At 47.3% G+C, this 11,538-nt stretch overlaps 1 pseudogene; it reads left to right on the forward strand.

Annotated features, from left to right (window-relative positions):
* The first annotated feature begins 4,589 nt into the window (after positions 1-4,589).
* Positions 4,590-6,740, forward strand: LOC113610002 (elongation factor 1-alpha pseudogene; annotated as a pseudogene).
* The last annotated feature ends 4,798 nt before the right edge of the window (positions 6,741-11,538 follow it).

An 11,538-nucleotide genomic window follows, 5' to 3' on the forward strand; every position in this document is an offset into this window, starting at 1 on the left:
ACTCCATGGGGAACATCATTTAATGGTAGACACAATCTGAGTAAATGCTGCCTGCATGATCTGCAGGTTCCTGTAAAGTGTGCAAAAGATACGTCAAAATAGGGAAGCACCAAACCGAGCCTACTGTTTTTACACATCAGACTGAGGAACTTCGGGAAAATCTTAGAGGGGGCTGCTGTTTGGCAATTATAATAATAGCTCACACATCAGACACCACTATGCTAGGCACTTAGTATACAAGATCTTCTTTAAATAAGGTACATATACATACGCACAAACATATACACGTGCCTTGTATATAACTCTGAGAAATAAGTTATTATCACCCCCATCTTACAGATGAAGAAACTGAGTCTTGAAGAGTGAATAAAGCCTTTTGATTACCTAACACAACCCGTTTTTAAGAACTTTTTGTGGCTTAATAAGTTAATGTCTAAAGAGCAGAATATAAAGTTGAAAGTATACTGAGTAATTACTCAGTAGTTGTCCAGTTGTCCAATTGTCCAGAATCTAGGTAATTCTGGCCTGGAAATAGATTTTGGAGGACCTAAATTAGTCATTTACTTAAGTGGGTTTTAATTCTACAATTTAAATCACCCACAACTTCCATCCCAACTCATGCAGAGAAGTGACCACCACTTATAAAAATCCATAAGGAGTCTGATTTTTTTTTAATTAATTAATTAATTTAATTTATTTTTTGGCTGTGTTGGGTCTTCATTGCTGCACGCAGGCTTTCTCTAGTTGCAGCGAGTGGGGGCTACTCTTCGTCGTGGTGCATGGGCTTCTCAGCATGGGCTTCTCATTGCGGTGGCTTCTCTTGTCGTGGAGCACAGCCTCTAGGCGCGTGGGCTTCAGTAGTTGTGGCTCGCGGGCTCGAGAGTGCAGGCTCAGTAGTTGTGGCACACAGGCTTAGTTGCTTCGCGGCATGTGGGATCTTCCTGGGCCAGGGCTCGAACTCATGTCCCCTGCATTGGCAGGTGGATTCTTAACCACTGCACCACCAAGGAAGTCCCAGGAGTCTGATTCTTGAGTTCAGTTGTGGAACTCAGCCAAGAGGCTTTTTAACTCCAGCACACATGTGATGGGGTAGCGTAATCACATTGAGTCAAGATCAAATCTGACAACAGGGAGGTCATCTATTAAAGAAAATCATTTGAAGATCACCGCAGAATTGCTTATTAAAAGCGATCATAAACCATGGTGCAAATATTGATATTTTATTAAAATTTTTATTACTGCCATTTTAAGTGAATGGCTTAGCAGACTACTTGTCTGTTCTGGGGCACCCCAACTTGCCTGTAATGAGTTGACCTTATAAAATCAGTGAAATCAGACCACACCGTAAAAACAGAAGCCCTGTGAGGGCTTCTCTGCAAAATCAACAATTGACAACAAAGGCTGTACTATCGGACCAGGACAATGTCACGTGGAACGCAGAAGGAATGAAGTTGCTTTTGGCAAGAATATAAGATCAGTAGATAGTTTGGGAGCAACAAAAGAGGAAAAAGCACTTACTTTTTCAGTTTTGTGGTCACCAATGTGGGTGACCCACTGTCCCCTGGTACCCTTTTACTTTCTAGTTGAGCGTTTCCTCCTGGCCTTACAGGCCTTTTCTCCAGGCTCTTAAACAGAAGGAAACATTCTGTCCGTTTCTCTGTCATTAACTCCTGAGCGTGTATGCTCTTCTCTCTCTTCTGGTAATCACACTGTATTAGTGTAATTCAGCATTATCTTGTTTCACTGTGGTCTGCGCTACAGGGAGGGCGGGGATCTGACGTGGAAAGCAAATGTCCCCTAAGGGAGAGCAAGTGAGCAAGGCCATTCTAGCGCATGGTGGGGGGGGGGGGGGGGGGGGGGGGGGGGGGGGGGGGGGGGGGGGGGGATGCTCTGCTGCTTCACCCCACCCCCCACCCCTGGCTTGCAGCTCCAGGTTTTCACATTGGATATGACAGCCCTGGAAGTTCTCCCCCCAAAAGTATAAAAGAGGGCTTCCCTGGTGGCGCAGTGGTTGAGAGTCTGCCTGCCGATGCAGGGGACACGGGTTCGTGCCCCGGTCCGGGAAGATCCCACATGCCGCGGAGCGGCTGGGCCCGTGAGCCATGGCCGCTGAGCCTGCGCGTCCGGAGCCTGTGCTCCACAACGGGAGAGGCCACAACAGTGAGAGGCCCGCGTACCGCAAAAAAAAAAAAAAAAAAAGTATAAAAGAGCATATGTAAAGTTAGTTTTTAATGCAGTCTTAAAGGACAAGGGGATATTCTGAAATGGGGTTTTGGAGGCTAAAACATTTAGAATACATGTGAATATATAAGAAAATGGTTGTGGTGGTGGTCTCTGGGGAGAGGAACTGAGAGACTGGGATGGGAATGTATAAATCCTCTTACACATTTTGGATTTTGTATCATATTTTTTAAACAGCCTTTTTTAAAATTGAAGTACGGTTGATTTACAATGTTGTGTTAGTTTCAGATGTACAGCAAAGTGATTCAGTTATACATATTATTTTCAGATTCTTTTCCATTATAGGTTATTACAAGATATTGAATATAGTTCCCTGTGCCATACCAACCTTGTTGTTCATCTATTTTATAGGTAGTAGTGTGTATCTGTTATTCCCAAACTCCTAATTTATCCCTCCCCCACCCTTCCCCTCTTGTAACCATAAGCTTGCTTTCTATGTCTGTGAGTCTGTGTCTGTATTGCAAATAAGTTCATTTGTATCATTTTATTAGATTCCACATATAAGTGATATCATATGATATTTGTCTTTGACTTACTTCACTTAGTGTGATAATCTCTAAGTCCATCCATGTTGCTGCAAATGGCACTTTTTCATTCTTTTTTATGGCTGAGTAATATTCCATTGTATTGTACCACATCTTTTTTATCCATTCATCTGTCGATGGACATTTAGATTGCTTCCATGTCTTGGCTAGTGTAAATAGGGCTCTTTGAACATTAGTCACCCACCGTCTCTTCATCCGAATATCCAATCGGTCAGAGAAGAAGTCTGTGAAATTGAGTTTGGGGGAGGGAGTAGCATTTCCTAAACCAGTTCCAGCTCTGGTGTCAGCTTTGGAAGGTCCAGTGCTAGGTTTATAAAAGCAGGAGGCAAGACAGCTGTTGACTATCATCACAGCTGCTGCAGCTCTTGCTGGATCAACTTAGTTCCTTTTTCTCTGGAGGTAGGGACTTGCAGGGGGCAGGGGACAAACTGCAAATTACACAGTGTCAGGGTTTCTTGTAAAAGAAGTGGGCCGGGGCTGGGGAGTGCGGTGGGGTGGAGGGATGGGAGGGGTGGGGAATGCCCAACGTGTTCGGGGGAGTCTTGCACAGGAGAAAGGATGGATGGGCCAGGACTGCTTGGAAGTACCAGCTATGGCCCTGGGATCGTAACTCTTGCCAGGGCGTGAGACTGGCAAGTATTTTACTTTTCAGTTGACGCTACCATGTCCCAGGCTCCGGGCTAGGCTGTGAAGTGGGGGGGGGGCGGGTGCTGGGCAGGAGCAGAGGGGAGGGGAGGAGAGGAGAGAGGCAGGCCTGGAACGCTGTGGCCTCACACGCCCCGTGCTCCCCTCTAGCAGTGACTGAAGGAAGGAACCCGCCACCATAGGCAAAGAGACGACCCGTATCAATATCGTTGTCATCGGCCACGTGGACTCTGGCAAGTCCACCACCGCCAGGCATCTCATCTACGAGTGTGGGGGGATCCACAAGAGGACCATCAAGAGGTCTGAGAAGGAGGCAGCCGAGGTGAGGCACCCACGTGCGATGTTGGCCTCTAGGAGCTGGGGTTGGGGGGATGGATGTCCTGCTTCTCGGTGGGTCCAGTGCAGACAGCAGGGTGCGCTGTGAGGTCTAAGGCAACACAGAATTCCCTGGGATAGGTCGGTCTGCTGGCCATCGATGTGCTCTACTCACTCCCCACCCCTCCCCAGATGGGTAAGGGCTCCTTCAAGTACGCCCGGGTGTTGGACAAACTGAAGGCAGAGAGAGAGCGTGGCATTACCATCCACATCTCCCTGTGGAAGTTTGAAACCAGCAAGTACTACATCACCATCATCGATGCCCCATGAACATGATCATGGGCACCTCCCAGGTAAGGCAGCCCTTGTTCCCAGGGCCCTCCCTTTCGGATGGGGGCGGGGCAGGCGCAGAGGAAGGGAGGAAACTCAGGCTTTACTTCCGGGACTCTGGGAAGGAGGGTATCATAAGCCTCAGAAGGTTTTCCTCATCCATGCCAATCATCAATTCTGAAAGAACCAGAGGAGGACAGACTCTGTGAGGCTCAGATACGGGCCCCCTTTCAGGCTGGGGCAGGGACCAGGTTTTCTGACACCTAGACAAGTAGATCACTTGAGGTCCGTCTGGGAGGAAGGAACTGAAAGCTCATTTATGGGACAAGGTGAGAGTTTGACTGGGAGGCGGGACCTCTGTGCACAATAGTAACCAAGGGACCCACGAACTTATCAACTTCTGGGGAGCATCCCGTCCCCGAGCTTTCCCAAGGGACCCGGGACTGCCCGAAACTCTAGCAGGCTTCCCAGCCCGGCCGGCGCCCGCTCCCCTAACTAAGCCCTTGACCCCGTGGTGTCTGTGTCCTGCAGGCCGACTATGCAGTGCTTATCGTGGCCGGCGGCGTGGGCGAGTTCGAGGCGGGCATCTCCAAGAACGGGCAGACCCGCGAGCGCACGCTTCTGGCCTTCACCTTGGGCGTGAAGCAGCTGATCGTGGCCATCAACAAGATGGACTCGACCGAGCCCGCCTACAGCGCAGCGTGCTTCCCGGAGATCACGGAGGAAGTGAGTGCCTACATCAGAAGATTGGCTACAACCCTGTGTCCGTGGCCTTCGTGCCCATCTCGGGCTGGCACAGCGACAACATGCTAGAGCCCAGCAGCAACGTGAGTGCGGACCGGGTCTGTGGGCGGGCGGAGTGGGTCCTGGTCCTGGTCCTGGCCCTGGGGTGGGTGTGCTGAGAGCAATGCCCCAGGCTCACCTCCACTACGTTCTGCATCCTCCCGCAGATGCCCTGGTTCAAGGGCTGGAAGGTTGAGCGAAAGGAGGGAAACGCCACCCAGGTGACACTGCTGGAAGCTCTGGATTGCATCCTCCTGCCCACTCGCCCTGTCAACAAGCCCCTGAGGCTGCCTCTGCAAGACGTGTACAAGATTGGAGGCGAGGCGACAGGGCTTCTTGAGGAATGAAGGAATTGAAAATGAGGTCTGGACTTGCCAGGACTTGCCAGGGTTCAGATCCTGACTTCTGAGCTGTGATAAAGTGTAAAGCCCCCAGCGTTTCCAAATTATCTGACACAGAAGAAACAGCCAGTCCTGTAGGTGGCCTTGGTCCTTGAGCCCCAGGACCAAGGGACTCCCCCAGAAGCCAGTTCTCACTGGGTGGATCTAGAATCTTTCTGACTGACCTTCTTCCCATTGGACAGGCATTGACACTGTGCCCTTGGGCCGTGTGGAGACCGGCTTCCTGAAACCTGGCATGGTGGTCACCGTTGCCCCCAGCAACGTCACCACTGAGGTCAAGTCTATGGAGATGCACCACGAGGCCCTGCCCGAGGCCCTGCCCAGTGACAAAGTGGGCTTCAACGTGAAGAATGTGTCCGTGAAGGACATCTGACACGACAACGTGGTCAGAGACAGCAAGAACGAACCCCCCCCATAGAGGCCAGCAGCTTTGTGGTGCAGGTAGGTGCCCAGGAAGCCAAGGGCCTTGGTGCTTGGTGGTGATGGAAATGCTTCTTAGAAATTAGTCCCAGTTCAGCGGAAGCCCCAGGTTGGTTGAGGGTTGGCCCCAGATGACAGGTGCCATCCGATCTCTTCTAATTCATCCTCCTTCCCCGCCAGGGTATAGTCTTGAATCACCCGGGATAGATCCATGCCGGTGCTGGACTGCCACATGGCCCACGTCTCCTGCAAGCTTGCTGAACTGAGGGAAGAGATTGACCGGCACTCAGGCAAGAAGCTGGAGGACAACCCCAAGTCCCTGACGCAGCCATAGTGCAGATGGTCCCCAGCCAGGCCATGTGTGTGGAGACCTTCTCTGAGTTCCCACCTCTAGGTGAGCCAGGGACTGGTGGCTGCTGAGTCCTGGGAAGGGAAGCACCTCTGACGGAGGCCAAGGAGCCTTTCTCCTTCAGTGTCACTTTACAGAAACCCCATTCTTCCTTCCTCCTCCCGGCTGTTTTGCTCTGCAGGACATGAGGCAAACAGTGGCCACTGGAGTCATCAAGGCAGTGGAGGAGAAGACAGCCTCTGCGGCCAAGTTCAGCAGTGAAGGCCAGCAAGAAATGAAGCGTGTCCTCGGCAACCTCCACTATATGAGATACTGCTATTGACAGAATAAAATTAATCATAAAACTTAAACTAGCTGTCTTGGTTTCTTCCAAGGAGGAAAGCATCAGGTTAATGAGGAAACTCTGGGTAGAAGAACAACTAATTTAAGGCCCATAGGCTTCAAAGTTTTATGCTGTGGGTGGTGAACACAATTCAGGGTCTCACCTCCTTCTCCCACCCATGGCTCCTTCCCATCCTCTTCCCATTTCCCTCGAACCTAATCACCTCTGGCTGGTCCTCTCTGTGAGGAAGAGGAATTGTTTGGGGATGTGATAAAGTGTATTCACAATGGCGTAGGGTAGGATCCCAGTGCCAATAGGCTAGTTCAGTGCTAACATCCCCTCACCCACCCTCACTTTCATATAGAAATATTTTTCTTTTTTTATTAAAGTATAGTTGATTTACAATGCTGTGTTAGTTTCAGGTGTACAGCAAAGTGATTCAGTTACACACACACACACACACACACACACACACATTCTTTTTCAGATTCTTTTCCATTATAGCTTGTTACAAGATACTGGAGTTCCCTGTGCTATACAGTAGGCCCTTGTTGTTTATCTATTTTATAGATAGTAGTGTGTATCTGTTAATCCCAAACTCCTAATTTATCCCTCCCCCACCCCCTTTCCCCTTTGGTAACCATAAATTTGTTTTCTATGTCTGTGAGTCTGTTTCTGTATTTTAAATAAGTTCATTTGTATCATTTTTGAGATTCCACATATAAGTGATATCATATGATATTTGTCTTTCTCTGTCTGACTTACTTCATTTAGTGTAATAACCGTCAGTCCATCCATGTTGCTGCCAATGGCATGATATTCTATTTATGGCTGAGTAATATTCCATGGTATAAATATACCACATCTTCTTTATCCATTCATCTGTTGATAGACACTAGGTTACTTCCATGTCTTGGCTATTGTAAATAGTGCTGCTATGAACATAGGGGTGCATATATTTTCAAATTAGAGTTTTCTCCAGCTTATATGCCCAGGAGTGGGATTGCTGGATCATACGGTAGTTCTATTTTTAGGTTTTTTTTTTTTTTTGAAGATGTTGGGGGTAGGAGTTTATTAATTAATTAATTTATTTTTGCTGTGCTGGGTCTTCGTTTCTGGGCGAGGGCTTTCTCTAGTTGTGGCAAGTGGGGGCCACTCTTCATCGCGGTGTGCACGTCTCTCACTATCGCGGCCTCTCTTGTTGCGGAGCACAGGCTCCAGACGCGCAGGCTCAGTAGTTGTGGCTCACGGGCCTAGTTGCCCCGCGGTATGTGGGATCCTCCCAGACCAGGGCTCGAACCCGTGTCCCCTGCATTAGCAGGCAGATTCTCAACCACTGCGCCACCAGGGAAGCCCTATTTTTAGTTTTTTAAGGAACCTCCATACTCTTCTCCATAGTGTCTGTACCAATTAACATTCCCACCCACAGTGTAGGAGGGTTCCCTTTTCTCTGCACCCTTCCCAGCATTTATTTGTAGATTAACTAGGTTTTAGAGGACCTAGAGGGTCATCTAGTTGAAGGTGAGATAAAGGCATGATTTTTTTTAAAGGAATCCTTGACGACTGTTTATCTGCCTCTCCCCTAGACCTCCCTGAAGTCCTCTCACAGGGAAGCGACCCATCCGCCTATTCCTTCGTTTGCGCACAGAAGTGGTAGAAGAGTGAAGGGCACATGTGGCTAGTGTACTTCATACTCCTTTGAAACATTGCTCATGGGTCTTCAAATAAAAACCACTCCTTCAAAGCTTTTGCCCTCCAGGCAGTAAATGCTAATAATATCTACATTTATTGAGCTTTTATTAAATGTACAGCGTTCTAACGGCTCTGGATACGTAATCTATTATATTCCCATTTACAGACGTCAATGCTGCAACAAGAGAAGCTAAGTGACTACATGGCTATTGTGTGCTAACCTTGGCATTCAGATCTAGGCTTGGGTCTGAAACCTACGCTCGTAATCCCATCCCAACCCTCCCTTCTCCCTCTGCTTTCTCCCTGTGTCACCTCCTGTCACCTCAACATCCACTGAAGAGTTTTCCATGTGACATGGTATTTGTAGCCTCCCCTTACCTCACCTTCATCGTGGAGCGAGGGAAGGAAGCTAGGAAGGGCAGGTAGGGAAGGTTAGACGGCCACTCCAGGTGGGGGCAGGGAGGCAGAATTTAAACCACCGGGGAAAATAATAAGTCTCAGGAAAATCCAAGCTCAGCCTCCTTCTCATTCTCTGTCACCACATCCTCCCCCAACACACACACACACACACACACACACACACACACACACACAGTCATAAACACAGACACTAGTGCTCTGACAGCTATAGATCCCACTGTTGAGAAGTTTGCTTCTTTTCTTCCTAGGCCCTGAGGTTTCAGCTTTTTATTTCATCTTTTGTCAGAAGCATCACTAAAAGACTCACTGAAAAGGATGCTAGAAAGACCTGCCTGGTGGTACCTGTTGAGTCAACAGAAAAGAAGGCTTCGTCCTGTGGGGAGGCACAATTCCTAGTGGAACAGGGCATGGAATTGGGACACAAAGGCCAGTCACTCATAGGCAGAAAGCAGAAAAAGGAGAAGACGGGATCCCGGGAGTTCAGGAGGATAGAGAGGAAAAAGGACAATGTTTTTTCTTTCTTCAAAATTCCAAAGCAATCAGAGAAATAAGAAAGTTAAACATCTCCCTTCCCTCGCCCCCTGGCTGATCAATGGCCTGAAAATAAATAGCTGAATTACTGTCCTCTGTACCATCCACTAAGCCATCACAGTGAAAAAACAAACTACAAGCAGAGCCTGTGTTTCGGGAAGAGAAGAGAGAATTCATCTTTGGTTTTCAAACTCAGAAGTGGTTGCCATAGCCCTACTAAGGGACAGAGAGACAGACAGACAGACACACACACACACACACATACACCCTAAGTAGGAAAAGAATCTAGGTAGGTGTCTTTGTTCTTTTCAGTTTCCTACAGCTTGTATCCCAGGCAGAAAAGATGTTGTTTCAAGTTCTGACAGGGGACTAGCTTGAAAGAGAAACTGAAGGATTAAACTGCTTTCTGAATAAGGCAAAACTCAAACTGTCAACAAATTTATATTATTTTTTTTCTTATTTTCCCTCACCCTTCTATTTTTTTCTTTTGCTTTTCTCCCTTGATGCGCCCCTGATCGTTTCCTTTTTTCTACCCTCCCACTCTTTTTTCCCTTCTTCACAAAAACTATAAAGACAGAACGGCCAATAAGAGTGCTTTCACTGTATCACAGTGTTTGGGGAATTAGGAAGAATAAATGTCATGTCTCTTTAGAAGATTGACAGCCCAGAAAAAAACCTCAAATAAGAGAACTGGAGCAGAATGCCGGGAGCTACCAGAGAACAGCTCATAACCAGTGGGATGAGAAGAGATGCATCTTTGGGGCTGGTTTTACAAAATCAGCTGCACTGATGGTAACTTTGACTAAGGTTAGCACCATAAGCACAAAGCCAAGGCTGCCGCAGTTCTCGATAAATATTACTTCATTAGGATATTTTGATGGAACATTACGCCACTGTTTTGCAAGCCAGTATGACCCTTGTGTCAGAGACACGGTGGCAAAAAGGACCTGGGTAATTGTAGAGATGTCACTTCTATATGTTTGAGCATCCACCTGGAAACCTCAGGGGGTCAGTAAAGAAACTTGCATTAGGAATCATGTAAAGCCAATAACACCTACTGTGTGCCAAACCTATGTAAGCAAGTTTGCAGCCCCTGCCCTGGAAGCCTCAAAGTCTGCTGGGAAAGCAACATTTATATATATAAATATATATATATATATACACACACACACATAAATCCAACAATAAGGCTAAGAATATGTACGGAAGGATTAATTGTGCTTTAATGAATAGAAACAGCTTCCTAAGAACCTATAGCCTCTACTTTCCTCTGCCCTAACCAGCTACCTTCCTTTCTCACCTCTTGGCTCCCATCTGTGCACATATACCCACCCAAACGTTGACCTTACTCCTGCCAAGATTCCTCACCTCTCAGAACTCCTAGTCTGACCCTGACCTTGACAGCTAGGAGTGCCTTGGCTCTTAGTGATTCCCCAGCCCTCTCGCTTTTAGTCTATTTCTGACCAGAAAATTCACCCATTCACTCCTTGGTTCTTGCCTAGACTTTTGAGTCACCTGACTTCTGTCTGTTCCTGTCCACTGATATCCCACTCTCATGGGTCTTTGGCTCACCCCCAACTAGTGATCTGGTTAATGCCCAGGCCCCAAATATTTCCTACTTTACCCTCCCTTTGGCCTGATGGAGTCCTACTCTGTGTCTTGTTGAGTGGAAGGTCAAGACCCAGCATTCTTGCCCCAGTTAAGTGAGTTACGTTATAATGATGGAAAAAAGGGAAAGTGGTAGATTTCCTCTTGCTATAATGTATTATCCTCGTCTAGGTGAAACGACCCAACCAGTGCCTGTAAGGCTTAGGATCCGTAAAAAGGTCTCTGTGGTTTTAAGAGACCAAATAAGGGGTCCTTATATCAGAGTGAGCCTCTTCCCCTTCCTCCTTAAGAAGCGAAGTAAGTCAGAAAGAGAAAAACAAATATCATATATTAACACATATCTGTGGAATCTGAAAAAATTTACAAAGCAGAAAGAGAGACACAGACGTAGAGAACAAACGTATGGATACCAAGGGGGAAAGTTGGGGGGGTGTAAATTGGGAGATTGGAATTGACATATAAACACTATTGATACTATGTATAAAAGAGATAACTAAGAGATAACTACTGATAGCACAGGGAACTCTACTCAATGCTCCGTGGTGACCTAAATGGGAAGAAAATCCAAAAGAGAGGGGATATATGTATACATATAGTTGATTCACTTTGCTGTACAGCAGAAACTAACACAATATTGTAAAGCAACTATACTCCCATAAAAATTAAAAAAAAAAAGTGAACTGCAGAACTGCACAGAAGAAGTCGGCAAGTATTATCACTACCTTCAAGAGCTCCAAACGGTGCTGTGGCTAAACCCTCTCATTGTCAGGAGGTACCCATAGGCTGGGTTTATTACAGTCTGCTTCCTTGTGTGTCTTGGGTCTGCAGGAAGAGGGAGCAGTGGAGAGCTAACACGGTGGACAGCCCACGCCAGTTGCCTCTCTTCTCTTTCTCTTGATCTGTACGACGGATGTGGAAATACTGCTCCTACTGTTC

Source organism: Aethalodelphis obliquidens, unplaced genomic scaffold, assembly GCF_003676395.1.
Source record: "Aethalodelphis obliquidens isolate GAN/ISIS:26980383/991018 unplaced genomic scaffold, ASM367639v1 scaffold60, whole genome shotgun sequence".
Lineage (NCBI taxonomy): Eukaryota > Metazoa > Chordata > Mammalia > Artiodactyla > Delphinidae > Aethalodelphis > Aethalodelphis obliquidens.